The 27,809-nt window shown below is 43.9% G+C and overlaps 1 long non-coding RNA gene across 3 annotated transcripts in view; it reads left to right on the top strand.

Annotated features, from left to right (window-relative positions):
• Positions 1-553: 553 nt before the first annotated feature.
• LOC123331340 overlaps positions 554-27,809 on the top strand; it is a 45,493-nt gene continuing 18,237 nt past the window's right edge. For 2 of the 3 annotated variants that reach the window (XR_006547910.2, XR_006547912.2), the window contains exons 1-3: positions 554-808; positions 1,115-1,345; positions 1,445-1,499. This is a non-coding gene — a long non-coding RNA (uncharacterized LOC123331340). Of the gene's footprint in view, positions 809-1,094; positions 1,346-1,444; positions 1,500-27,809 lie in introns of all 3 variants that reach the window. The other variant, XR_006547911.2, reaches the window with a different exon arrangement.

Raw genomic sequence — 27,809 nt, forward strand, 5'->3', positions numbered from 1 at the left:
AGTGAAGTGAATGATGCCAAGACCTAGGTGAGTCTGACTTGATTGTGTCCTTCTTTACACAGGTAGCCTGGTTGCCTTCCACACCAGGTGTGAACCTCTACCCCACCTCCCTGCGGTCCAGAGGCTGAGTGTGTGACCCGCTTCCATGTGTTGAGACCTGGTTAGCACCTGCGCAGCAGCACCTGGTGAGTGACTTTTATCTCCATGGGCGTGTCCCACAGAGCCAGTGAGATGGAGAACCAGGTGCAAAGCAAGCATTTTGTCAGGGCAGGATGATGGCATGGGGAGAAGGTCAGCTGTGGGGCTTTTGGGGAGCCCCTTTCTTTCCTGAACCTCCATTTGCACATCTGCAAACTGGAGCTAAAGACTCCTGCCCTGACTCCTTCCTGGACTTGTTGACAAGACTCAGCTGGGGTGTGTTATTCTCCGTGCATTTTGGAAACTTTAAAGTGCTTGACAGCCATCTAATTAAGGAGGAGGATAAACACAAATCCACCAGATGAATGGGCTTCCTGATGGTTGGGGGGGGGGTGCAGTCCCGTCCTGGGGAAATGGGCCCAGATGTCTCCTCTTTTGCCATTCCTAATGAGAAACAGCCCCATCCTTTGACAGAGCTAGAGTCATCAATCTATGGATTAAAACATAACGCCCAGCCAAACTTTCTTTATCCTTTCGGGCACATGGTGTATTTTCAATATGGCTCCACAGAGCCAGCCAGCAGCCCCTGCTTAACGGAATGATCTCTGCGGGCTGGAAAAGACAGACACCCTAACTGTTTGACCAACAAATGTATAGAAAATAGTGGCCGGTAAGTAGCAATTACGTAATAATCTTATCCAAAGAAAATGTGGGCTCAAATTAAGATGATTTCACCAGGAAAACATTAAGGTATACAAAGAGTTCTTAATAAGTAGAAATAAATAGTGCAGGGTTTGCGCTGTGGTTATTTTCGATGGTTATCTGCTCTCGCTGTCGCTGCTCTGGCTACATTTTCCACGGGGCTCAGAGCGGCATTTTGCTCTACAAAAACAACTAGCTCCTTTCCAGCCAATGATTACTTGTAATTATGCTTTCCCCTGCTATTATTCTAATAGACCTGTCATGTTGCTTGAAGGACTCTGGCGTTTGGAATATACGACGGCTTTTATGGATGGACTGCTGGAACACTTAATATAGCTCTATTTTTGAATTATCAAGTTCTATCCTTTTGAAGTCTGTGTTAGTGGAACTCCTATTTATGAGATGTGCTGTGCTTAAAGGTTTGCTATTGATGAAGAGGTCCAACAGAGCCTTTATCGTAAGTACGGCAGCATTCTCTCTGAGAGATAAATAGCCGTGCTAAAAGGTATGTTGTGTACCTAGGCTGCAAATTACTAGCCAAGTACCTCATAACAGTGTACTTCAAAAATACCTTTATGCCTCTTGTTTGTTCTCTTTTCCATAGAGATGAATGGCATTTCTTAAAACCTAGAGGGGCAGAAGCATGCTGCTCATCATTGGTCAGTGACATGACTTGGGTTTGAGGAACGTGTTTGTTCTTGCATGGGGTGTCTGGGTATATGCCTTTGTATGGCTCACATCCTCTGTGTTTTGATCTGTCAAGAACTAGCTTTTCTTTTTGTGCCATGCTCAGTTGTGTCCGACTCTTTGAGACCCTGTGGATTGTAGCCCACCAGGCTCCTCTGTCCATGGGATTGTCCAGGCAAGAATACTGGAGTGGGTTGCCATGCCCTCCTCCAGGGGATCTTCCCACCCCATCAGGGATCGAACTTGCATCTCTTGCATCTCCTGCACTGGCAGACAGATTCTTTCTTTAAGTTGCTCCAAGCAGTTTTTGGAGGGGTACAAGGGTTTATGAACAGGGCTGCCTGTTCTGGGGACTTTGGAAAACACTACTGAGGACGGAGCAAGTGCCTCAGCTGGGATCGTCAGGTAGTGATAAGCGCAAAGAGTGGGCAGTGGGGTTCAGCTTCTAGCAGGCTGGGCAGGTGGGGATCTTAGAAGAGGGTGGCCTGATGGAGAAGTTGTCACCAGTAGCGGTTCCCAAAGGTCTGATGATGGGGTAATTTGATGAGCACCAGCTGGGGTGAGAGTTTCCTTTAGCAGTTCAACCAGGTTGTTCTTTTGTGAACCCAACGTTGTAGGCATTTGCAGCGAACATAATCGGACAGTGCAGGCGCTTTCTTTGGCTTTGGGTTGCCACCACACTGAAAAGACATTGTGCGATTCACACACACAGAAATTTGTGGGGATGGGTGATCTGGCTGCCTCAGGGTGTCAGAAATGGACTTGGGATGCTCCCAGTTTCTAGCGAGCATCCCAAAGGCAGACAATGCTCCCTTGGCAGCTGATGTCAAACACACAGAAGCAGGACCACTGGGCAGCTTTTGACCATGTGGCAAGAATTTGCATCGATTTCCCACAGAAGGCAGGCTGCTGCTCCAGCATGTGCCTGGTGTTTTTCTTTTGGAGCCTTCATGCATCAGAATCCTAACTATACAATGCCCGTCTAATTCTTCACCCATATATTTTACCATTACAGATAGCCTTCCCCTTAAGCTTGTCTATTTACTAGCTGGTGTGACAGATGACAGCGACTCCAAGCCGTGTTAGATGGCATTTGTATGGCTCCGATGCCAGAAGCATTCTAAGCGCCGGTGTTGCATATTTATTGATCTCCATATTCCCAATAATCTGATGCCCGTCACATTTGACAACATTATGTGGAGAGGTCAGCTAGATGGGGCTAATGAAACTGTTTCCAAGATGGATGTTGTTTTCCACAACATTACCCTTGCAAATAGCTGTCAGTGGGGCCTTTCACTGTCGGGCCAGGCATTTGCGAACATTTTTTTTTTTTTTTTTTTTTTAATAGTTGACGCTAACATTAAACAAAACCTGAAGCTATTAAATCTCAGTATTTATATACAATAGAAAACATAGACACCCTGGCATCTTTCCAAATGAAAATCTTATTAACAGACATGGTGCTTGTGGCAAAGTCCTTAGCAATTGGAAACTGGCTTGGCTGTTTGAAATATTTGACAGATTAACCTGAGATGATGTGAAGGACCGAATGGGAAATGGCTCAAGTCTGGAGGATTAAACCAGCAAATGGAAAGGCGTGCTGCAGACCAGAGGCACATGGTCATTTTGTGACTGCTTTTCCAAGGGTCCACAGTGACGTGAACAACCAGCTCAAAATGTGCTCAGATTTAAAGATTTACAGGGAAAAAGAAAGAATATAAAGTAGTATTTGCAAAGAGAATCCCATTTAATGAAATGCCAATGTGAATTAATGACACTGGAAATGCATCGGAAGCAGTAATGAAGATATTAAAGACAGGTCTCCCCGCCGCCGAATCCAGAGCCCTTTAAAAGCCCTGCAATGGGACATTTACAGGCTTTCCCACTGTCCTGAGGGTTCTTATGTTGGACAGTGATCTTGATGGCTCTTCTAAGGAATCCATCCTGGTTTAATTCCAGATGAATATATCTTGGTTAAACATTCACTGAACAATTGTAAGCAGCCATGTGATTGATGTGCCAATGTGATTTTTGAGAAACTTGTTGCATGTCTCGGTGGGGCCACTGAGAATTTTGGGTTAAGAGAAGCATAGCCAATCTTTAGTTTGAAATGCATTATTTTACAAAGGTAGGTATATTTCATGGGTTTCTTCATGACAACGTTTCTCTCCTGGCTCTATTCCAAAGCAGACACAAATAAGAACATATAACAGAATTAATAGGACTTAGCTACTGACTCATCCGGAACATTCTGAACAATGAATTCATGTATTCAGTGCTAGCATTTAGGAACATTAATCCACCATATTGCTTACAGTCACAAAAATCAAAGAGCTTCTCAACTCGTTTATTTTGCAGGGTTGAAGGAAGGATGTGAGAGAAGAGATGATTAACTATTGTGCCTTTTCCTTGAGTGGGTCTCGGTACCTCTTTCCATCACACCCTTTTTTAGGTTATGCCTTTTATACTGTGTTGCATCAAGAGTTAGGAAAAAATGGACGATTTCAAGAGCAGTGAAGTTCATTGCTGGGTAGATGCTCCTGTTCCTTTTGGATGGAAAAACTGTTTCTCCTTCATAACCCCTCCTCCACCCTCTTGGAATAAATATGCCATTAAGAGAGCATGTTCTCAGATAACGAATGAGCACCTACCCTATAGCGCAGGGAAATCTGTCCAGTGCTCTGTGGTGACCTAAATGGGAAGGAAATCCAAAAAAGAGGGGATACGTGTCTATTATAGCTAATTTATGTTGCTGTACAGTAGAAACTAAGACAACATTGTAAAGCCACTATACTCCAATAAAAATTAAGAGAGAGAGATTAAAACGTTAGGATAAAAGAGTGCATGTTCTTTCTTTGAGGAATACCTACAGATCACGGGGGAAACAAAGTCAGGTCATGGCAAAAGTTAGCTCTGAGTAAGGTAGAGGATTACAACATGCTGATTACCATCTGAGAGACATGATTCTCACTAATGAAAAACATGGACAAAAAAGTCATATGTGAGAGATGTAAGTTAAAGCTACCCTAGGCAGCTTTAATTTAGGCATGAGCAAATTACATGAATGTAGTTGCTATAGTAACTAGTAGATAATATGCTGTTTATGTTGCTATTGAGATATCTTGTACTTTACTGGAATAAGAAAAAAAAAAGATTTCCAGGAGCACACAGACATGACAAGAAGGGAATGTTTCTCATAACCATTTTACTGTTTCTATTTTACTGTTTATTTAGGATGAAGTGGCATCTGTGATTATAATACACAGCCCTTAGGTTGCTTTGTTGTTACTGGTGTTTTCCTCACTGAGACGTCCCTTTAAAAGCCCAGTCCTGGTGGAGTCTCTGAAGGTGCCCTGGCTGCCGTCTTGGATGCTGCTGGGGGAGGATTCTGTGGTTAGGAATGGTTGGCCATGAGATGTAGGCCAACACGGGTCAGATGAAGTTGAACTCAAAGGCCAAGAATGTTCGAGAACTCAGGGCCGGGCAGATGCTGCCAGAGGGTGTGGTATTACAGATTTAATGCTATGCTTTATGGGTATTTGGTAGTTAGTGCGATTTTTAAAAAGCATTTGAGGTCCTTTCTGGAGACAGTGACTATGTCTCGAAGGGGACTTGTGATCGATGAAATATAGTTGTCTCACATCTAAGGCTGCAGCTGACGGAGAGGCGGCAGAGCACACAGTAAAGGGGGCACGTGCCACTCTGCTGCAGCAGGAAGCTGGCACACAGACCCCAGTGACTCAGGTCCCGGTTTGGATTTGGGGGTTTGGTCACTGATGCCATGGCAATTCACCCAGTAGTTGCTCTACCTGTCACTGCTGTATATCCTCACTTGCAAAGCTGGTTTGGGCAAACTCAGATGCTTCCAGGCCATTCAGGCTCTTTGCGACCCTATGGGCTGAAGTGGGTTGCCATTTCCTCCTTCAGGAAGCTTTGTATTAAAAACAATTATTTAAGTTTACAGACCTTTCAAATTCTTAAAGCAGCATTGGTTTATATTAATTAAATTAATTTAACTGAAGAACTCATGTCGATTAGGGCCTTTTTCTCTGGGAATGGAATAGGAGATCCTTCAGAAGGGGAGATACCGAGATCGAGTCCCACCAGCCCCAGATAGCGGTGGTGATGGAAACAAACCTGAACGCACCAAGGTGCCTCCATCTGCATCCTCTTCACTTCACACTCCCCTTAGCACAAATTTATGTGCAAGCTTCCCTCCAAAAGATGATACAGAATAGAAGAAGCATTGTCTTTGAAGCCAGGAACCCTGTGTTCTCGTCACGGTTCTGCTGTGTCCTAGGATTGGGGCCTAAGGGAAGTAATCCATGAATATTTCTCACTTGTAAAATGCTCTTGACAATGCCTACCTGATCAGTGGGGACCCGATGAAGCTGGAACACTGACTGAGCTTCTGGCTATGACCTCCGTCTCTCAACAGCTGTTCTTTAACTGCACATCTGTTTTGTCCAGTCCCAGATGCAGGCAACTCATTTGCTTTCTCTGGCCTCAGTTTTCTCCTCTGCAAAATGGCATCATTGGCCCTGTCGTCCTCAGAGACGCCCTGCTGTTTCTTATACTCTGAGATTATATGGCATAAGCTTTCCAGGTTCCTAAATGTCCTTTCCTTAAGAAATGTGTGCAAAGAGTCTTTTGACTGTTCATGGCTAAATGCAAATTCCTCTTCTCTTCCTGAGTTTGAAGAGCTGCTCAACTGAAAAGTCGGTTTGGCATGAAGCCTTGTGTATATTACAGGCATGGCTTTTGGGCTGGAAGGAACGGAAGACATCCATTTGAGCTTTTTGCCTTGAGGCTGATAATGTGTTTTAATTCCCATTTTACAAATGAAACGATTGAATTTTCAGGAGCTTAAGCACCAGTGCAAGGCCTCACCACCCTCAGTATTTTGGTAGCCTCTACCTGCTGTCTGTTAATTTTCCCAAGGGAGTCACCAGAGCGGGGCAGTTCCCAGGAAAATGTTGAAAGGTGGGAGAGCCAGTGCCTGCGTGCATCTTTACTCAGTTTCCATCAAAACAAACACTGCATGACAAGAGAAGCAGATGGTGGGCCAGGAACCCACAGGAGGTGGGAGCGGGGAGAAGGAGGAGTCCTGAGCTGTGGAAGAGCAGTATTTGGTCACCTGAATCACAATTCCCATCTGGCTCTGAAGCCCTCCGTACCAGAGACCCTTCAACACCTCACCTGCACCATTGCCTCCAGATTGCAAAACTCATTAGACTGTGAAGTAAGCCGAGTAGGAATCAATTTTTTGCCTAACCCCAGAAATTCTTTGAAATAATATGTCAAAATGGTTATCTCGTCTGTTGCAATTGGCTTGAAAATCTCAGAATTCCTATGGATATTTATGAGATTACCATGTACCATCTGGCTCCCTACATGCGAGTGTGTCTACACAGATGCCCGGATAATATATAGGGAGCCAAGCACATTTATTTTTACAGAGGGTAATTATTACAGTCTCTCCTTCCAGGAATGAGCCTTTTGTTTTATGTTTTCAGTGAGAACTTGTGAAATATTAAGATATTTTACTGCCTTAATGTTCTGAATTGTTTGCCTCTCCATATTGCAATCTAAAACTCATTAACAGTCGAACAATTTAATCAGAATGAATCAAGTTGTGAAATGGATACACGGGCAGTTCACGCAGCCATAAAGCATAGCTGAAACTTTTCTGAACAGCTTAATAAAACTTAGAAGCCAGCAGGAAATAAATGATTGTCCTGGACAGTATCAGGGTAAACAGAACCGGGAGTCATGAACTTGGTAATTGTTCTTCCTCACTCAGCACATTTGCCAAGGCTTGGTCTTAATTCATGGGATGGACCAGTGAGTATAGGGAAATAAGTTGCCAGCCCTTCTGTAAATTTTTTCTCTTAACATTAAGCATGAGCAAGGAAGCAAATTGAGGGTGGGTGAATAAGGGAGCTTCCTGGCAGTCCAGTGGTTAGGACTCAGCACTTTCATTGCTAAGGCTTCGGGTTCAATCCTTAGTCAGAGAACTAAGATCCTGCAAGCTGCATGTGTGACTATATATATATATATAGTCCTTGGGGACATATGGAATATTTTATAGCAAATCCCGGATATCATGTCTTACCACTTAGAAATACTTTGGCTGACAAAAGCTTTTCCCTTCTTAATATAATCACTGTGCAAACAAAATTAGCAATAATTTCTTAATATGATCACCTATCCCTTCCATACTTAAATTTCCCTCAGTAACTGTTTGCAACCCTATGGACTGCAGCACACCAGGCCTCCCTGTCCATCACCAACTCCTGGAGCCTGCTCAAACTCATGTCCATCGAGTCGGTGATGCCATCCAAGCATCTCATCCTCTGTCATCCCCTTCTCCTCCTGCCTTCGATCTTTCCCAGAATCAGGGTCTTTTCTGATGAGTCAGTTCTTCGCATCAGGTTGCCAAAATAATGGAGCTTCAGCTTCAGCATCAGTCCTTCCAGTGAATACTCAGAACTGATTTCCTTTAGGATTGACTGGTTGGATCTCCTTGCAGTCCAAGGGGCTCTTGAGTCCCAACACCACAGTTCCAAAGTATCAATTCTTTGGCGCTCAGCTTTCTTTGTGGTCCAACTCTCATATCCATACATGATGGCTGGAAAAACCATAGCTTTAACTAGACGGACCTAGTTGCCTCAAAAAATCTCTTTTTACTGAAGTTTTTTTGAATAAGTGGCCAGATAAAGTTTGCATGTCACACTGACATTTTGAGGAAAAGGTAAAATGCCCTATGGCCTGGACTTTGCGAGTTGCTTTTGCTAGGTGTCCTATACTTTGATATTTTATTCTCTGAAGTATTATAAACTTGTGTTTAAACTCAGTGACTATTTGAAATTCAGGACTTCTTGTACAATAACACTTCAGAGATGTTGGTGTGTACTGACTGGATCACCTCGAGAGATGCAGAGGTAGCTGGTATCCCGTGGTTTTATTGATACCAAGACTGATCAGAGTTCATATGGTAACAGCAACATCTCTTGCCATGAAGTTTTCTAGAAAGCTTTTCATGTAAAAATTTTTTTCTGAAATTATAAAATACACATAAAACCTGTCATTTTAACCTTTTAACATCCCACCTTGACTTTTCACTATCTTTATTTTTAATTTATTTTTGGCTGTGCTGTGCAGCAATTAGAATCTTAGTTCCGTGACCAGGAATTGAACCCATGCCCCCTGCAGTGGAAGGACAGAGTCTCTATTTTTAAGTGAATAGCTTTGTGGCATTAAGCAGATCCACAATGTTGTATAACCATCACCATTATCTGTTTTCAGAAACTTTTCATCATTTGAAACTGAGACTATGTACTCATTAAACAGTAACCTCCCATGTCTCACTCCTCCCCCCGCCCCCCACTGGCTCCTGACAGCCAGCATTCTCCTTTCTGTCTCTGTGAATTTCCCTCTTCTAGGTACCGCATATAAGTGACTGGCTTATTTCCCTTAGCATAATGTCACCTGTGTTGTAGCATGTGACAGAATTTCCTTCCTTTACACGGCTGAATACTATTCCATTGTACAGATGGAACACATTCTGCCTAGCCATTCATCTATTTATGGACACTTGGCTTGCTTTTGGCCGTTGTGAATACTGCTTCAGTGAACATGGCTGACCTCACGTAATGCGTTTTGGGCTCACTGATATTTGCCTAGATCCACTATGGGCATGCCTCACTTTATCGTGCTTCACTTTGTTGCACTTTTCATGCTGCAAATTTACCAATTGAAGTTTTAGAAGTCCTGCTTGGAGCACGGCCACCAGTACCACTTTTCAGGCAGTATTTGGTCGCGTTGTAACACTGTGTCACATTTTGTTAATTCTCAGAATATTTTCAACTTTTTCAATATTATTATATTTGTTATGGTGATCTGTGATCTTTGGTGTCACAATTGCCATTTTTTTTGGATTTAAAGTATGTACATTGTTGTTTAGAGCTAATACTGGTGCACATTTAGTAGACTACAGTATAGTGTGAGCATAGCTTTTACTTGTAGTGGTAAACCAAAAAATTCACGTAACTCACTTTATTGCAATATTTGCTTTACAGTGATAGTTTGGAACTAAATTTGTAGTCTCTTGGAGATATGTCTATGTTTTATATGTTGCACAATGATGATTTTCTAGTATTTTCTGTTTATGTACCAATTTTCAGAATAATGATTTAATGTATCAGTATCCCACAAAAGTGACCAATGAAGTGTTTGGTTTTTATTTTTTCCTAAAGCCAACTTTTTTTTTCTTTTTTTTAATAACTCCTCAAGTTAGTGCTTGTGTCCTTTGACACAGCTCCAGTAGTCTTTTGCTACTTCTTTTATTTCGGGAACAACAAGGTGTCCCAGACTCATACATTTCCTATCTGAAGGGGGGAAAAAATCTCCTTTTCTCTGTTGTACTCATGACTCTGCCCTCAATTCTTCACTTCTGGACAGCAAGTGTGTGCATTTTCCCACACCAAACAGTTCTCCAATTCTCTGTGGATACTGTCTGAGTGCCCTACAATTTAATTCAATTCTGACACTATCTACCTGGAGATGGCATTAGATCTCCCAGTTCCACAAGGCTGCCCCTCCCTTCTCCCACTTCAGACACCAACGGCCAGTCCAGGTTGTCACCTGTGCCTCTGATTGGCTATAAACTGGAGCCTAGAGGTTCTCATCACCCTTCCTCATGTTCAGTGTTGGCTAGAATGGCTTCCAGAACTCAGGGAAACATTTATGTTTGTCTGTTGGTGGTAAAGGATGTAATTCAGAAACAGCCAGGTGAGAGAGATGCATGAGGCAGAGCGTGGGGGGAGGAGTGTTAGCGCCCATGTCCTCTTGAGGCAGGCATGCCGCCCACCCCCAGTACCTCCGTGTGTTTGCCAAGCAAGAAACTCACCAAGTCCTGTACTTGAGGGATTTTAAGGGGCAGTTTCTTATGTAGGCACGATTGGCCATTGTTGGGGTGAAGCTGAAAGTCCCAACCCCAAATCACATGGTTGGTTCCTCTGGTGACAAACCTCTATCCTGTGGTTATCTGGGGAACTTTTAAAAAACACCTCATTAATACAAGCTCAGGTATGGTTGAAAGAAGTTTGTTAAGAATAACAAACGATACTCTTTTCACCTTTATAATTCTTTTCACTTAGGAAGTTCCAAGGCCTTTAGGAACTCTGTGCCAGGAATGAGGATGAGACAATATATATTTCTAATTATAAATCACATTATCACACCACTCACTCTTCATGGATCATAGCCTTGTCATGACAAAGGGGCTTGTGTAGCTCAGTGAAGCTGTGCAGGGCCACCCAAGACCGACAACGCGTCATAGTGAAGAATTCTGACAGAACATGATCCACTGGAGGAGGAAGTGGCAACCCAGTATTCTTGCCACGAGAACCCCATGGACAGTATGAAAAGGCAAAAAGGTATGACACCGGAAGATGAGCGCCCAGGTCAGAAGGTGTCCGATACGCTACTGGTGAAGGGCAGCTGCTAGCATACTAAGAGCTTCAGGAAGAATGAAGTGGCTGGGCCAAAGTGGAATTGATGCTCAGTTGTGGATATGTCTGGGGGTGAAAGTAAAGTCTGACGCTGTAAAGAACAATATTGCATAGAAATCTGGAACATTAGGTCCACGAATCAAGGTAAATTAGACATGGTCAAGCAGGAGACTGCAAGATTGAATATCGACATTTTAGGAATCAGGGAACTAAAATGGATGGGAATGGGCAAATTTAATTCAGATGACCATTATATCTACTAATGTGGGCAAGAATCCTTTAGAAGAAATGGAGTAACCCTCATAGTCAACAAAAGAGTCCAAAATGCAGTACTTGGGTGTAATCTCAAAAATGACAAGATGATCTTGGTTCATTTCTGAGGTAAACCACTCAACCTCACAGCAATCCAAGTCTATGTCCCAACCACTGATGCCAAAGAAGCTAAACTCTTCTATGAAGTCCTACAAGACCTTCTAGAACTAACACCAAAAGAGATGTCCTTTTCATCATAGGGGATTGGAATGCAAAAGTAGGAAGTCAAGAGATACCTGGAGTAACAGTCAAGTTTGACCTTTGAATACAGAATGAAGTAAGGCAAAGGCTAAGGGTTTTGTTAAGAGAACACACTGATCATATCAAACACCGTTTTCCAACAAAACAAGAGACAACTCTACACATGGACGTTACCAAATCGTCAATACCAAAATCAGATTGATTATATATATTCTTTGAAGCCAAAGATGGAGAAGCTCTATTACAGTCAATAAAAACAAGACCTGGAGCTGACTGTTGCTCAGATTATGAACTCCTTATTGCAAAATTCAGGCTTCAGTTAAAGAAAGTAGGAAAACCACCAGGTCATTCAGTTATGACCTAAATCAAATCCCTTATGATTATACAGAGGAGGTGACAAATAGGCTCAAGGGATTAGATCTGGTAGACAGAGTGCCTGAATAACTACAGACAGAGGTTTGTAACACTGTACAAGGAGACAGTGACCAAGACCATTCCAAAGAAAAATAAATGCAAGAAGGCAAAGTGGTTGTCTCAGGAAGTTTTACAAATAGCTGAGGGAAGAAGAGAAGCAAAAGGCAGGGAGAAAGATAAAGATATACCCAACTGAATGCAGAGTTACAAAGAATAGCCAGAAGAGATAAGAAAGCTTTCTTAAGTGAACACTGCAAAGAAATAGAGGAAAACAATAGAATGGGAAAGACTAGAGATCTCTTTAAGAAAACTGGAGATACCAAAGGAACATTTCATGCAAAGATGGGCTCAATAAAGGACAAAAACAGCAAGGATCCAACAGAAGCAGAAGTTAAGAAGAGGTGGCAAGAATACACAGAAGAACTATACAAGAATGGTCTTAATGGCCTGGATAATCACAATGGTGTGGTCACTCACCTAGAGCCAGACATCCTGGAGTATGAAGTCAAGTGGGCCTTAGGAAGGATTACTATGAACAAAGCTAGTGGAGGTGATGGAATTCCAGTTGAGCTATTTCAAATCCTAAAAGATGATGCTGTGAAAATGCTGCACTCAGTGTGTCAACAAATTTGGAAAACTCAGCAGTGGCCACAGGACTGGAAAAGGTGTCTTCATTCCAATCTCAAAGAAGGATAATGCCAAAGAACATTAAAACTACTACACAGTTGCACTCATTTCACATACTAGCAAGGTTATGCTCAAAATCCTTCAAGCTAGGCATCAGCCGTGTGTGCACTGAGAACGCCCAGATATACAAGCTGGATTTAGGAAAGGCAGAAGAACCAGAGATCAAATTACCGCCCTTCATTGGACCATGGAGAAAGCAAGGGAGTTTCAGAAAAATGTCTACTTCTGCTTCATTGACTATGTGAAAGCCTTTGACTGTGTGGATCATGATAAACTGTGGAAAATTCTTAAAGAGACGAATTCCAGACCACCTTACCTATCTCCTGAGAAACTTGTATTTGAATCAAGAAGCAACAGTTAGAACGTTACATGGAACAACAAACTGGTTCAAAATTGGGAAGGGCTTACAAGGCTGTATACTGTCATCCTGCTTATTTAACTTATACACAGAGTACATCATGTGAAATGCTGGGCTGGATGCATCACAAGCTGGAATCAAGATTGCTGGGAGAAATATCGACATCCTCAGATATGCAGCTGATACCACTCTAATGGCAGAGAGTGAAGAAGAACTAAAGAGCCTCTTGATGAGGGTGAAACAGGCGAGTGAAAAAACTGGCTTGAAACTCAACATTCAAAAAACTAAGATCATGGAATCTGGTCCCATCACTTCATGCAAATAGAAGAGGAAAAAGTAGATGCAGTGACAGACTTTATTTTCTTGGGCTCCACAATCACTGTGGATGGTGACTGCAGCCATGAATTTAAAAGACGCTTGCTCCTTGGAAGGAAAACTCTGACAAACCTAGACAGCATATTAAAAAACAGAGACGTGACTTTTCCGACAAAGGTCCACATAGTCAAAGCTGTGGTTTTTCCAGTAGTCATATATGGGTGTGAGAGCTGCACCATAAAGAAGGCTGAGTGCTAAAAAGTTGATGCTTTTAAAATGTGGTTCTAGAGAAGACTCTTGAGAGTCCCTTGGACTGCAAAAAGGTGAAACCAGTGAATTCTAAAGGATATCAACCCTGAATATTCACTGGGAGGACTGATGCTGAAGCTGAATCTCCAGTACTTTGGCCACTTGATGCAAAGAGCTGACTCATTGGGAAAATCCCTGATGCTGGGAAAAATGAGGGCAGGAGGAAAAGAGGGCAACAGAGGATGAGATGGTTAGAGAGTATCACCGACTCAATGGGTGTGAATTTGAGCAAACTCTGGGAGATAGTGGAGGACAGAGGAGCCTGGCGTGTTGCAGTCCATGGGGTCACACAGAGTTAGACAGAACTTAGCGACTGAAAAACAGCTATGGTTTTGAAGGCCCTCTTTAATTCTTCTATGTGGATATTTCCCTTTCTTTTTTTTAAAGTCCATCTGTGTGTTGGATTTTCTGGTTACATTTTATGTACACATTTCTATATATAATGAGGGAAGAAAGTTCTTCAGAATCTTAGGCCTTCATGTTGCTGGAGGAAACTCAATGCAGATTTTTATACAAGTTATTCCAAAGCGGGGAGGTAAAATGGAAATTGGGAATGAAGTCATTATTTGCTATGCAGAAGTATCCTTTACGAGTAGACTTCTCTTAGTGTGTTGAAACTGAACTTTTATCTGTAAGCAAATTGAGTTTGTAAATATTACCCCAAACCAGGTATATGTGTTACACAAAGTTGTTGTCTCTGTCTCAGATGTGAGGCACTGGACCATGGGTTATACATTTTTGTTGTGTAGGCCTGATCAGAGGGGGGAAAAAAATCACTAAATTATCCTTTTGGCCTCATTCCAAAGTTCAGAGTCCAAACACACCACAAAACATACTGTACCAGGTAGGCTTCTGGAAACCAGGATTATCCCTAATGGGATAATTAGGAAAATCTTTTAGTCAATACTGTTTAATTTCCTTTCAAGTTCCTAGTTGCCCTGCTGCTGCTACTGCTGCTAAGTTGCTTCAGTTGTGTCCGACTCTGTGTGACCCCATAGACGGCAGCCCACCAGGCTCCCCCGTCCCTGGGATTCTCCAGGCGAGAGAACTGGAGTGGGTGCCATTTACTAGCAACATAATCAGTACCTTCTGATAATTTCTGAAAAGACCTAGAGCTGACCTTTCCGCTTTGAAAAGGGTGGGTCTTTGGTTTCTCTATTGCAACTCCAGATATTTCCGAATGCTGGGGTCTGTTGGCTGTGGTTTTATGACGGAAATCACATTAGATTGGAATTAGCCCAGATGGTGGAGAATAGAATACAATATGCTAAGGTTTGCCATGACGCAAGATAGGCTCAGCTTGTATGGTGATGAACCTCATGCGCCAGCAAGAGTGGCGGTTCACAGGTGATTCCTTTTATAAACAGAGAAGAATAGGTTTCGGTGTTACCTGTTGGGCCCCCTAACCTGCCAGTATGTGTCCTGTTAGGCATGGAACTTTTTTAATCCTCTCTTTTTAAGAAAAGTTTTTGGAAATTGTCTCTAGTCTGCATAACTCCTAACTGGACTTCTTTCCTTTGATTTCTCTCATACTTGCAAGGAGATCAAATGAGTCCATCCTAAAGGAAATCAGTCCTGAATATTCATTGGAAGGACAGATGCTGAAGCTGAAGCTCCAATACTTTGGCCATTTGAGGCGAAGAACTGAGTCCTTGAAAAGACCCTGATGCTGAGAAAGATTGAAGGTGGGAGAAGGGGATGACACAGTAGGAGATGGTTGGATGGCATCACCGACTTGATGAACATGAGTTTGAGCAGGCTCCAGGAGTTGGTGACGGACAGGGAAGCCTGGCACACTGCAGTCCATGGAGTTGCAGAGTTGGACACGACTGAGTGACTGAACTGAACTGAACTGATACTTGCTACATGCTCAATGCACAGGATTTTCTAAACAAAGACCTGATCATATCACTTCTCTGCTAAAAATCCTTTAATGCGTCCCCCGAAGAATCAAGTCCAGTCTCCAGGCCTGGTTCTCCTGGCTCTTGAATGAAACTGGATGGAATTCTCCTCCCACAACCCCTGGTTGGCAGCCCCAGATGCCCCAAGTTCTTTCATTTCTTCCAGGCTCGGCTTGTAGTAGCTATTCCCTGGGCCTGTGACCTCCTCCCCATCGGAGGCCATGCAAATTATCCTTGACACGTGGGACCACAAGAGACCAAGGGCTGAACAAGGACAGCTGTGCCGGGAGTCCTGGTCACAGGCTTTTGAGCCCCTGTGATAGCTCTGTGGCTTCACCTCTCCTGTGTACACACTTGCGTGGCTCTTCCAGCTTACTGTGGCCCTCTGCTGGGACTGGACTTCTCAACTCTGCCTACCACATTCCCACCTACCCTCTGCACTCGTTGCTCTGCCTCCCAGAGCACATCATCCATATTTCTCTTCCTGAGCATTTGCAATGTTAGAATTGCAAGCCTTCTCCAATTTTTGCTTGGGATCCATGTCAGAAGATGCATCTTGCCTGGTAAGAGGGGATTTTAATCAGTGAGATGAAAGTATAGGTTCAAACAGATGTTTTCAGTTAGGTACCATGTTGTCTGAAGGATATTGGACCAGAGTATCTGGTGGGGCCCCATCCTAGTGTGTGAGCAAGGGGGTAGGTCTCATTATGTTATTATCAGTTTATTGCCCTCACTCTGGCCTGCTGTGCCATGAGGCTTAGACCAGTTTCCTAGACTGGAAGTATCAGACGGCAGAGACTGGAACTTTTCAATACTCCATAAGGGGAACTGTTCCTATCAGAGAAGATGCTGAGAAAGTTGATGGATGAATCAATGAGTGTGTGAAGCAGTGAGAAAATCCATTACCATGATGAAAAAAGCAATCTATGGGAGCTTCTGGAAAGGACCCAAGGATCCGGTATGAAGAAGCAGAGCAGTATGAGATTACCTCAGTCTAAGGAAAGAGAGACAATTGTATTTATTAGGGATGGAGTCAAGGAGCCTGGGCTTTGCTTCATTGTGATCTTAGGTCTTTGGTACCTAACAGTCTAGCTGCTCATTCATTTGTCTATCTATCCATCTATCCATCTATTCAGCCATTTATCTACCCATCCAAACACCCATCTATCCTTCCATCAACTTATCTATCCTTCCATCAGTTTATCTATCCATCTGTCCATCTGAACATTCATCTACCTGTCCATTCACCCATCTATCTATCTATGCATCCATCCATCCATCCATCCTCTGTTCCCCTGTCTGTATATCCATCATTACCAAACACCTAAAATTACTAGAACCTAGAAACCTAGAAATATGAGAAAGACACTGTCTCTTGCTTCATGGGACCTGGTGTGCTATGGGAAGAATATCATACAAATAATTACTGTGTAATAAGATAATGACTTCAGAGGAGCCCTCTTGCCTCCATGCTGGGAGTGAGAGCACCTTAGTTTGCCTAGAATCAGGCAAGACTTCCCAGAGGAAGTGGTGTTTGAGTGCAGACTTGAGCAAGAAGGTGCCAAGTTTCGCCTCACCTGTGCAGGGGTGGCATGGGGCCCAGTGGCATCCATCTAAAGATTTCCTTCTTTCATGAGCGGCAGGGGCAGAGTTTTGTACAGAGCACCAACGAGAGGCCTGGAGTGGGGAGTTAGAGTCAGTTCAGTACCTGCTGGGATGGGGCACTGACCTGTCTTGAGGGGACCCCCATTCTGTCTAAGAACTGGTTACTGCCTGTGGGTAGTTGGAAGAAAAGCTCACTGCCCCCAGTTACTTGTTTCCTGGACAAGGCTAGAAGTGGCCTTTCTAGGCTTGTTCTGGGCTCAGGGCCCATTGTCTGTCGTGTGCCAGGAACCCCATGAATTTTAATAGCCTCCATTCAGAGTGATTAAAACCTTAATGAAATTTAATTATCTTGATGTTAAGCATTTTGTGTTAAGTTATTGCATTCTGACCACTCATTGTTCGCTGCAAGCTCAGGGCAGCTCACCTACCTCAACCTTAATGGAAAAGAAAACTGAATATGTTTAAATGAAATTTCCCCCCAAATAATTGCCTTCAATGAAACACCAAGCAGGCGTCAGGACTGAATTTATAAATCGGGTGGCTGCCGATGAGAGCTACCATGTTTGGAACGGTTTTCATTAATCCAGGGTCTCCAGAAGGAGTGATGTGAAAAGTTCAGAATATAAGTGACAGGTGTTTATGGTCCGCAATTGCATTAAACAGGCTCTTAAACGCAGGTTAAAGGCCTCCGTGAAATATAGAATATACCTGAAAACGTGGCCTAAATTTTTGCCATTTTGGACTTCGCATTAGTTACCTACAGAATTAGCAGAGCTTTCGGTTAATCAACTGTCAGTGTAAATTGTGGTTGAGCAAAATGCTTATAAATACCGGTAAGCACAGTTTGCTTGGCCTGTTGAGTTTTTTTTTCTTCTTCCCTTGGGCCTTCCAAAGGCCTTCAGCTGATGGAGAGCTTTTAATTTCACATTTTGGCCCCCACCGCAGGTGATAAACAAAGGTTTCCCCGGCTGCTCTGGCTAGGGTCAGTTCTCCCGCCTCCCTCCCCGTAATCACACACAAAAGGTGCCCGAGATCCACAGCTAATTTGCGGCCTCTGTTTAGCAGAATTTAATAGCAGGTATTACTGCTGCCGCGGTAATTAAGGACCTTTGTCAATAAGACGGAATAGATGGCCACACTTGGTTGTAATCAGTGGGCTCTCGAGAGCCAGAGGAGTGAAAAGGGAGAGAAGCAATCCATTTTGTGAATAACACAGTCCTCCCCGGCCTCCCTCCCTCCCAGATCGGGCAGTGGAATAATAATTCCCCAGGCAATGAAAGTACAGGAATAAAAGTACTTACCCTCCAGCCGGTGATTTTTTTTTTACTTTTTATTTACTCTACTGAGCTTTCTTATTTGCTCCAGGCTGCATTTGATGAAGTATTGTTTAAACAGCACAGGAGCAAAATGGATGTAGGGAGGTGGGGAGAGGAGGAGGAATTTTAACCAGGTGGCAGGGAGGCGCCCGCTTTAAGGTGGACAGCCATTCGGTTTATCAATTATTTCTCCAGGATACAGGCGAAAAAAAAAAAAAAAGACAAAACCAAGTGGCTTCGTGAAGAGGAGGAGGGTGTCATTTAGAGCTGTCTCTGAACATAGTCATTCAGCTCTAAATGGGTCGCCTGTAACAAGCGAGAAGTGAACTTGGGGGAGCACTGTCACCCTCCTCCCTAATGTACCGCTGAATGGCCCGGTGGAGGGGGCGGCGGGGGAGGGGAGAGGGCAGGGGCTGGCGGCCGCAATTCAAAGAGACCTTCGAGGTGTGTGCCCCTCATAGTAATTGGAGAGGAAGCTGCCTTTCCCTCGCCGATTCCCTGCCTTTTTACTGGTCTTAACAAGCATGATGCTTTTAATAGTGCTTTGAGCACCATCTCTTTATACGCCTCTCCCTTTCTAAAGCAGCTTTAACTATACTCTTTCTGTCGCTAATGTCTGAAAAACTTCTACCTTTAATCATTCCCGGATGAGGCGGCAAACAAGCGCCCGTCTCCTTTAGCAATTATGGCTGGCTGGGTAGTCACTGCCGGCTGGAAAGGGAGTGAGTGGGTGGCGGGCAGAGGGAGCAGGAAGGCTCTGAGGGTGTGGATGGTGGGGCTTGAATGCCAGGTCCAGAGCTTGGGGACATCCAAGGGGCTTCTTGGGAGGGGAGGGCTGGGAGTCAGTTTTAAACACCCATGCCTGCAAGGTGGAAGACAAAAATCCGTTTGACCACTATTAACAATGGACTTGGATTTGGTTAATTAAAAGAGATTGAAATTGGTTTCCTGGCTATACTAGACACCTCCCCCCTCCCCACTTCCAATCCAACACACACATTTAGGAGCCGTCCCAAAGGGGGCTGATGGATGAGGTCTTCCTGCCAGATGAGCTTGAAGGGTTTCACACACTCTTCTGGGTTGGGGAGGGATTCAGGATGGGCTGGTTCCAAGTGCAGGCTCAACCTTGCCAAAAAAAAAGTCTTTCCCCACTAGTTTCATTGAGAGATAATCGACATGTAACATTTGTGTAAGTTTAAGGTGTATAAGATAGTGATTTGATATGTGTATCTATTTTTTTTTTTGGCGTAGAACAGTTAACGCAAAAATATGGAACGCTTCACGAATTTGCGTGTCATATCTATTGTGAAACGATTACCATAACTTTAGTTAACATCCATCCCCGCACAAAGTTACAAGAATTTTTTTCCCTTGTGAAAAGAACTTTTACTGCCTACTCTCTTAGCACTTTTCAGATATATAATACAGTGTTGTCAGCTATGGTCACCAAGCTGCATATTACATCCTCAGAGTTTACTCATCTTTTAACTGAAGTTTGCATCTTTTGATCACCTTTACCCATTTTCCCCTTCCCTTACTTCTGTCAACTACTAATCTGTTCTCTATTTCTCTGAGTTTGGTGTTTTAAAATTTTACATGTGTGAGACCATACAGTACTTCACTCAGTGGTCTATTCATGTTGGCACAAATAGCAAAATTTTCTTTTTTCATGGCTGAAGAGTATTCCCTTGTATATATACACCACTTTTTCTTTATCCATTCATCTGTCAACAGACACTTAGACTATTTCCATGTCTTGTGTATTGTAAATAATGCTGCAATGAATTGTGGGAGTGTAGATGTCTCTTTGGAACAGCAACTTTGTTTTCTTTGAAGTGGGATCCTAGGGTAGTTCTCTTTATAGCTTTTTGAGGACGCTCCATACTTTTCTCCATAGTGGTTACACCAATGTACTTCCCACCAACAGTGCCCAAGCATTTGTTATCTTTTCTTCACATCCTCACCAGCATTTGTTATCTCTTTGCTTAAAAAAAATTTTTTTTTATGTGGACCCTTTTTAAAGTCTTTATTGAATTTGCTATAATATTGCTTCTGTTTTATGTTTTGTGTTTTTGGCTGCAAGGCATGTGAGACCTTAGATCTCAGTCAAGGACTGAACCTGTGCCCCTGCACTTGCAAGGTAGACTCTTAACCACTGGACCATCAGGGAGTCCCTTTTCTTTTCTTTTTGATTACAGCCATTCTGACAGGGTGAGGTGAAAAAGAGTCTTTTCAGATGCGGTTAAGTTAAGGACTTCCAGATAGGGAGATTATTCTGGATTATCTGGGTGGACCCTAAATACAACCACATGTGTCTTAATTAGAGGGGCAGGGGAAGAGTCAAGCAAGACAGAAGAGCAGAAGACAGTGTGAGATGGAGGCTGAGATTAGGGTGATGCTGCCACAAGCCAAGGAGTGCCAGCAGCCTCCAGAAGCTGGAAGAGGTGAGGAATGGACTCCCTGGAGCCTGCAGAGGGGGCGCAGTCCTGCTGATCCCTTGATCTTGGCTTTCTGGCCTCTAGAACTGTGACAGGCTAGATTTAATCTTGTTTTAAACCCCCTAGTTTGTGGTAATTAATATAGCAGCTATTGGAAACTAACACAGATTCCTTGTGGAAGGTCCTTTTCCATAAATGAGTCAAGTGAACACTTGAAGAGAAGGAGGAAAGGTCCTGTGCTCTGGCCCTCCTGGCCAGGGAGGCAAGGTGACCTGGGGGGCCAGGTGTGTGGCTGGTGTCCTGATACCTGTGGAATTGCGTGGTGGTGTCCCCAGGGGCACTGACTGTGGGGTGCATTGCACTCCAACCCCCAGGGAACGGGATGCTGGCAGGCATGGATGACCCGGGGAGGGGGCGCTAGGTGACTTCAGAGTTCCTGGAGCAGAGCTCTACCAGCCCTGGTTCTCAGTGGCTCAGCTGCAGGGCGGGATGTGGGCTGCAGGTCTTAGACCTGGGATGCCTCACTCCGTTTAGTGAAAAGGACATATGGAAAAACGCAGCAGAATATCTAGCAACCTCTTTGTGGGCAATTTCTTATGCAAAACTGAGTATGTTTTCTCATGTCTTATAAAGAAATGTTGTCACTGGTCTGCTCAGCACTATTTTTATAGATCTCATTTCTTTACACAATAGCCTCTCTACTGTGGCATACATTTTTTTTGGTTACAGGGCAGACTGTTTCCACTGTCAGTTGTAAATGCAACTTTTTCATATCTGGATGTTGAGTCTAATTGATAGCACAATGGAGTTTGCAGTTCAGTTCAGGTTTACTTCTTGACTGATTATCTGTTAAAAAATAGATTTAAGATCTGATAGACAGAGTGCCTGATGAACTATGGACGGAGGTTCGTGATATTGTACAGGAGACAGGGATCAAGACCATCCCCATGGAAAAGAAATGCATAAAAGCAAAATGGCTGTCTGAGGAGTCCTTACAAATAGCTGTGAAAAGAAGAGAAGCAAAAAGCAGAGGAGAAAAGGAAAGATATAAGCATCTGACTGCAGAGTTCCAAAGAATAGCAAGGAGAGATAAGAAAGCCTTCCTCAGCGATCAATGCAAAGAAATAGAGGAAAACAACAGAATGGGAAAGACTAGAGATCTCTTCAAGAAAATTAGAGATACCAAGGGAACATTTCATGCAAAGATGGGCTCGATAAAGGACAGAAACGGTATGGACCTAACAGAAGCAGAGGATATTAAGAAGAGATGGCAAGAATACACAGAAAAACTGTACCAAAAAGAGCTTCATGACCCAGATAATCATGATGGTGTGATCACTCACCTAGAGCCAGACATCCTGGAATGTGAAGTCAAGTGGGCCTTACAAAGCATCACTACAAACAAAGCCAGTGGAGGTGATGGAATTCCAGTTGAGCTATATCAAATCCTGAAAGATGATGCTATGAAAGTGCTGCACTCAGTATGCCAGCAAATTTGGAGAACTCAGCAGTGGCCACAGGACTGGAAAATGTCAGTTTTCATTCTAATCCCAAAGAAAGGCAATGCCAAAGAATGCTCAAACTACCACACAATTGCACTCACCTCACACGCTAGTAAGGTAATGCTCAAAATTCTCCAAGCCAGCCTTCAGCATTACGTGAATCGTGAACTTCCAGATGTTCAAGCTGGTTTTAGAAAAGGCAGAGGAACCAGAGATCAAGTTGCCAACATCCGCTGGATCATGGAAAAAGCAAGAGAGTTCCAGAAAAACATCTATTTCTGCTTTATTGACTATGCCAAAGCCTTTGACTGTGTGGATCACAATAAACTGTGGAAAATTCTGAAAGAGATGGTAATACCAGACCACCTGACCTGCCTCTTGAGAAACCTATATGCAGGTCAGGAAGCAACAGTTAGAACTGGACATGGAACAACAGACTGGTTCCAAATAGGAAAAGGAGTACGTCAAGGCTGTATATTGTCACCCTGCTTATTTAACTTCTATGCAGAGTACATCATGAGAAACGCTGGGCTGGAAGAAGCACAGCTGGAATCAAGATTGTTGGGAGAAATATCAATAACCTCAGATATGCAGATGACACCACCCTTATGGCAGAAAGTGAAGAGGAACTAAAAAACCTCTTGATGAAAGTGTAAGAGGAGAGTGAAAAAGTTGGCTTTTTCACTCAGAAAACAAAGATCATGGCATCTGGTCCCATCACCTTATGGCAAATAGATGGGGAAACAGTGGAAACAGTGTCAGACTTTATTTTTTTGGGCTCCAAAATCACTGCAGATGGTGACTGCAGCCATGAAATTAAAAGACGCTTACTCCTTGGAAGGAAAGTTATGACCGACCTAGATAGCACATTGAAAAGCAGAGACATTACTTTGCCAACAAAGGTCTGTCTAGTCAAGGCTATGGTTTTTCCAGTGGTCATGTATGGATGTGAGAGTTGGACTGTGAAGAAAGCTGAGCGCCGAAGAATTGATGCTTTTGAATGTGGTGTTGGAGAAGACTCTTGAGAGTCCCTTGGACTGCAAGGAGATCCAACCAGTCCATCCTAAAAGAGATCAGTCCTGGGTGTTCATTGGAAGGACTGATGCTGAAGCTGAAACTCCAGTACTTTGGCCACCTGATGCGAAGAGTTGACTCATTGGAAAAGACCCTGATGCTGGGAGGGATTGGGGGCAGGAGAAGAAGGGGATGACAGAGGATGAGATGGCTAGATAGCATCACCAACTCGATGGACATGAGTTTGAGTGGACTCTGGGAGTTGGTGATGGACAGGGAGGCCTGGCCTGCTGCGATTCATAGGGTCTCAGAGTCGGACACGACTGAGTGACTGAACTGAAATGAACTGAACTGATATGGGTTATGAGGATGAAAAGGAGACTGTGCCTCCTCTAGACAAGAACCTTGCCCAGGACACCCAAGGTGGTGGCACCAGGCAGTGAGCACGCACAGCCCCCTGCCTGCAGGCTTGATCTCTGGCCTCCCCTGCTCTCGGAAGCTAAGGGTGAGAACCACACCTTGGACTGCGATGTTTTGTGGAGACCTGTGCAGATGACACCCCTCCTGGGCCTGCCTGGGGCCCAGCTATGTCTTCTCTGCCCAGTCTGGGCAGCGTGCTGGGCACGTGGGCCTGCAAGGAGTACTAGCAGTTCTGTGTTGAATTATCACCAGGAATTAGAAAGGCACCAGAGAACTCCTGCTAAATGTGACCTCTTAGGAAGTATCTCTGAACACAAGCCGAGTCCAGTTTGGCAGGTCTTGGAGGCAAGAAGCATATTCTTTTAGCTCCTATAAGGAGAACTGTCCATTTGTTCTAGAAGCAAGATAATCAAAAAGGTTAATGTTCATCTAATGGACATTATGGATTACGGCAGTTGTGTCAAAATTCCTAGCAAACCTGAATGTTTTCAGAATGGAGAAGGGGCGAGAGAGGATTTCTACAGTTAGGAGGGAGCTTGTGGGCTGTCATCCACCACGTCCGGGGCCCTCCCTGTCTTTTTAAAAATAAATAAAACCCAATATTTATTTATTTGACTGTGCCAGGTCTCCCATCTTCATTGGGCCTTGCAGGATCTTTAGCTGTAGCATGTGGGACCTAGTTTCTTGACCAGGGATTGAACTCGGGCCCCCTGCATTGGGAGCTTGGTGTCTTAGCTCCTGGTTCACAAGGAAGTCCCTCCCTTGATGCCTCTGCTCCATAGCAGGCTTGTTCTGAGGAGGGTTCTCGCTGTCCTGCAAGTCCAGGCAAGAGGACAAGGCCAGCGGGGACACCAGAACAGCATTATCTGGGTCCTGCCTTCTGCTCAGAGCCCTGGAGGGGGCTTGGCGGTGTTTGTATGAACTGCAAGCCCTAGGAAGGTGTCTGGATGGTGAGGTGCTGCAGAGGGAGGCTCAGGGCTGTGTGACCCAAGGCAAAGGTCTTCACTGCTCTGTGCTGCGCTTTCTCTACTAGAAAGTGGGGAGAAGAATCTATCGATCATATACGGTCATTGAGAAGCTGACCTTTGATAAACTTCCACTGTGCCCGGAGTGGTGTCTGGCATGCGTAGTCATATTCCAGCCAGATTTGCTGCTGTTATGAACTCTGTGGACAGAGAAGTTCTGAGTCACAGACCTGGGACAAGGCCCATTCCCGCCACTCTGCGAGGCCCTGTCTGCACTGCTGTGTCCTCATCCGTGAACCGTGGCAGGTAATGAGGCCTGTCTTGAAGGTTGATGGGACCCTTTGTAGAAAGTATCTGAATCATTCAGCTCCTTATCACATGGTCACCTCCTTCCATCTCTCCCTGCCTTCTATAACTTAAGGAGATTTGCTCTTTCAGCGAATTTGTCTGTCTCCAGTCTTGATCTCTTAGGCTGTTTAAGCCCACTGACTCCATCTACCATGGGTTCAGGGCTATGGGATGGGGGGAGAGAGGTATCATCAGACTCTGTCCCTGTCCCCAAGAATGTGGATTTCAGATACTCAACGAGCACATTTTATAGTTTAACTCTGCCCCCCAAACCATATGAGACATCCTTACACTAAGAAAATATTCACTGTTTTGGGCTTCCCAAGTGGCTCCATTATAATGAATCTGCCTACAGTGGAGGAGCTGCAGGAGACTGGGGTTCAATCCCTGGGTTGGGAAGATCCCCTGGAGGAGGAATTGGCAACCCACTTCAGTATTCTGACCTGGGAAATTCCATGCACAGAGAAGCCTGGAGTCCATGGGGTTGCAAAGAGTCAGATGCGACTGAGCACGCGTGCATTCATTGTTTATCTAAATTAGAATGTAACCAATCACCCTAAATTTTTATTCACTAAATCTGACAACTCAATGGCTTCTCCTGTTCCATGAAGATGCCATGTTGGGGTCACCACCCATTGGTTTAGGGGAATCCCTCAAACCTAGATTGGTGCCTAGCATCTGACTTTGCTCTGTCCCTTCCTTGGTCCTGGGACCCTGGACAAGTCCTCTCCTCCCCCGTTCTGGCCCTTTGGCTTCCTCCTCCCCACTGGGTGATCTCTCCGTGGTCCTTTCTGGTTTCTTTTCTTTGACTTCAGGGTTGGTAGAAGACATCTGGCCAACCCAGCATTTTGGTATTGTGTAGACACAATAACCTGCTAGCTTGATTGCATCTTTCACTTCTCAAACACTTGTTTTGGCTTCATGTAGACACAATCCAAGTGCCTCTGACCTGCTCTTGCAGTCCCAATTCTCAGCACTTGTAAGAAAAAGTCTCCTTGTAACACAGACCCCAAACTGGGTCTCTAAAGGGCATTTTGAAGCCCTTTTAATTTCCAGTCCATTAAAAAAAATAAATCTTTGGAAGGTTTGCTTCCTACATAACAGTATGCTTTTCAGCTCGACAGCTGTCAAACTGAAAAACATTCCATGAATTCTCCAAGTAATTTAAAAGTTGCTCCAACTGAAATACCGAGTGCTATCCATTCAGCTGAAAGGGTGCCATTTGTACGTAGGTAATTCTGTCCACTTGATTTTTTTTTTTTTCAGGGAATTACTTTCATAAGGAGAAGGAAGACAAGTACATTTTACTCAATTATTAAATGGATGTTGGGATTTGACTTGTGATTCTATTTCTAATCAATTCTACCTTCCACCGGGCCTCTGGGAATGGCGATCTCTTATACCATCGCTTGTCTTTGGCAATAATTACTTTTGGATGTGAACAAAAGGTCCATTTTGGGCGCTCTGTTCTGTGATGTCTGTGTATATATATATAAAACCCTTTTAAAATCTAAGCCTCCCACTCACATATGAGTTTCCTTCTCTTTAGAGATTAGAACACTGCAGCCACTATTTGTTTTGTGCAAACAGAGTGCTGTGAAGTCCTGTAATAGTTCATTGGGGGATTTGGAGCCACAGATTTTCTTATTAATCTTGTGAACACCTTAGAAATTACATGATGACTCCCAGATGCAAAAGCTTCATTCGCTTTAATTTCTCAGCAATTTCTCCCGCTGCCTTAAATTATGATTCTGTCGGCTTTGTTTTCCACTCTTATCTCTCTCTCCCACCTCTCTCCATTTTCTTTCCTTCCTTTTCTTCCTTTGTGGATTCAAACTTTTTAGTCTCAATAAAAGGGCTGATGTCTGCCATTGGGAAACCTTACTTCCATTTTTCCCCCCAGAAAAATGGAACAGGTTTCTTTTAACTAGTGCAAGGCTCTCCTCTCTAAAAGGTTTTTATTATTGAGTGCCGGGGGTCCTTAGTTTCAGACATTTATCTTCTAGCTAAGCAGGAACAAAAGAGGGAGGCAGCCGTCTGCACCTTCTGCACCCCGAGTTTCTGAGTAATCACCCAGCAGTTAAATTGAAGCGGCCACGACATCTTCTTCATGGTGTCACTTTGGGCTTGCTCGTTAATTTATGAGCTTCGACTGTCAAAATAGTTTGTGCAACGGACCCTAAAAATGGTGATGGATCATATCAATCAATTGGGTTTTACAGCCCTCCTTTCCCTCGAAGCGAGCCTGCCTGCTGTATACAGCAGGTAAAGAAGAAAACCACATACACAGTAGATGTGCCCAAAATGAATACAGAGTACCCCAAAATAAACCCTTTCCTGGAGGGCCGTAGGATGCTTCATGCACCAATAAATCTCCACCCCTCGTCCTTGTGATGACAGCCAGAAGTTCTTGGATCCCTTGGGAGGGATGTCCTCACCCTGGGGTACCCCGTTATTTCAAGCTTACTGCTTCCCATTATTATTATAATGAGGTCATCTCAAAAGAGCATCTCTGAAGGCCAGCATGTGGTGAGGAGGTATGGCAGGTGGTGGCAAAGTTCAACTCTAATGGGATGGAAGTTTTAAAAAATCTTTGTGAGTATAGAATCTAAGTATCTACTCAGTAATTAATAAAACCTCTTTGCAGATCTGAAGTGCCTTC

This window comes from Bubalus bubalis, chromosome 23 (assembly GCF_019923935.1).
Source record: "Bubalus bubalis isolate 160015118507 breed Murrah chromosome 23, NDDB_SH_1, whole genome shotgun sequence".
Classification (NCBI taxonomy): Eukaryota; Metazoa; Chordata; class Mammalia; order Artiodactyla; family Bovidae; genus Bubalus; species Bubalus bubalis.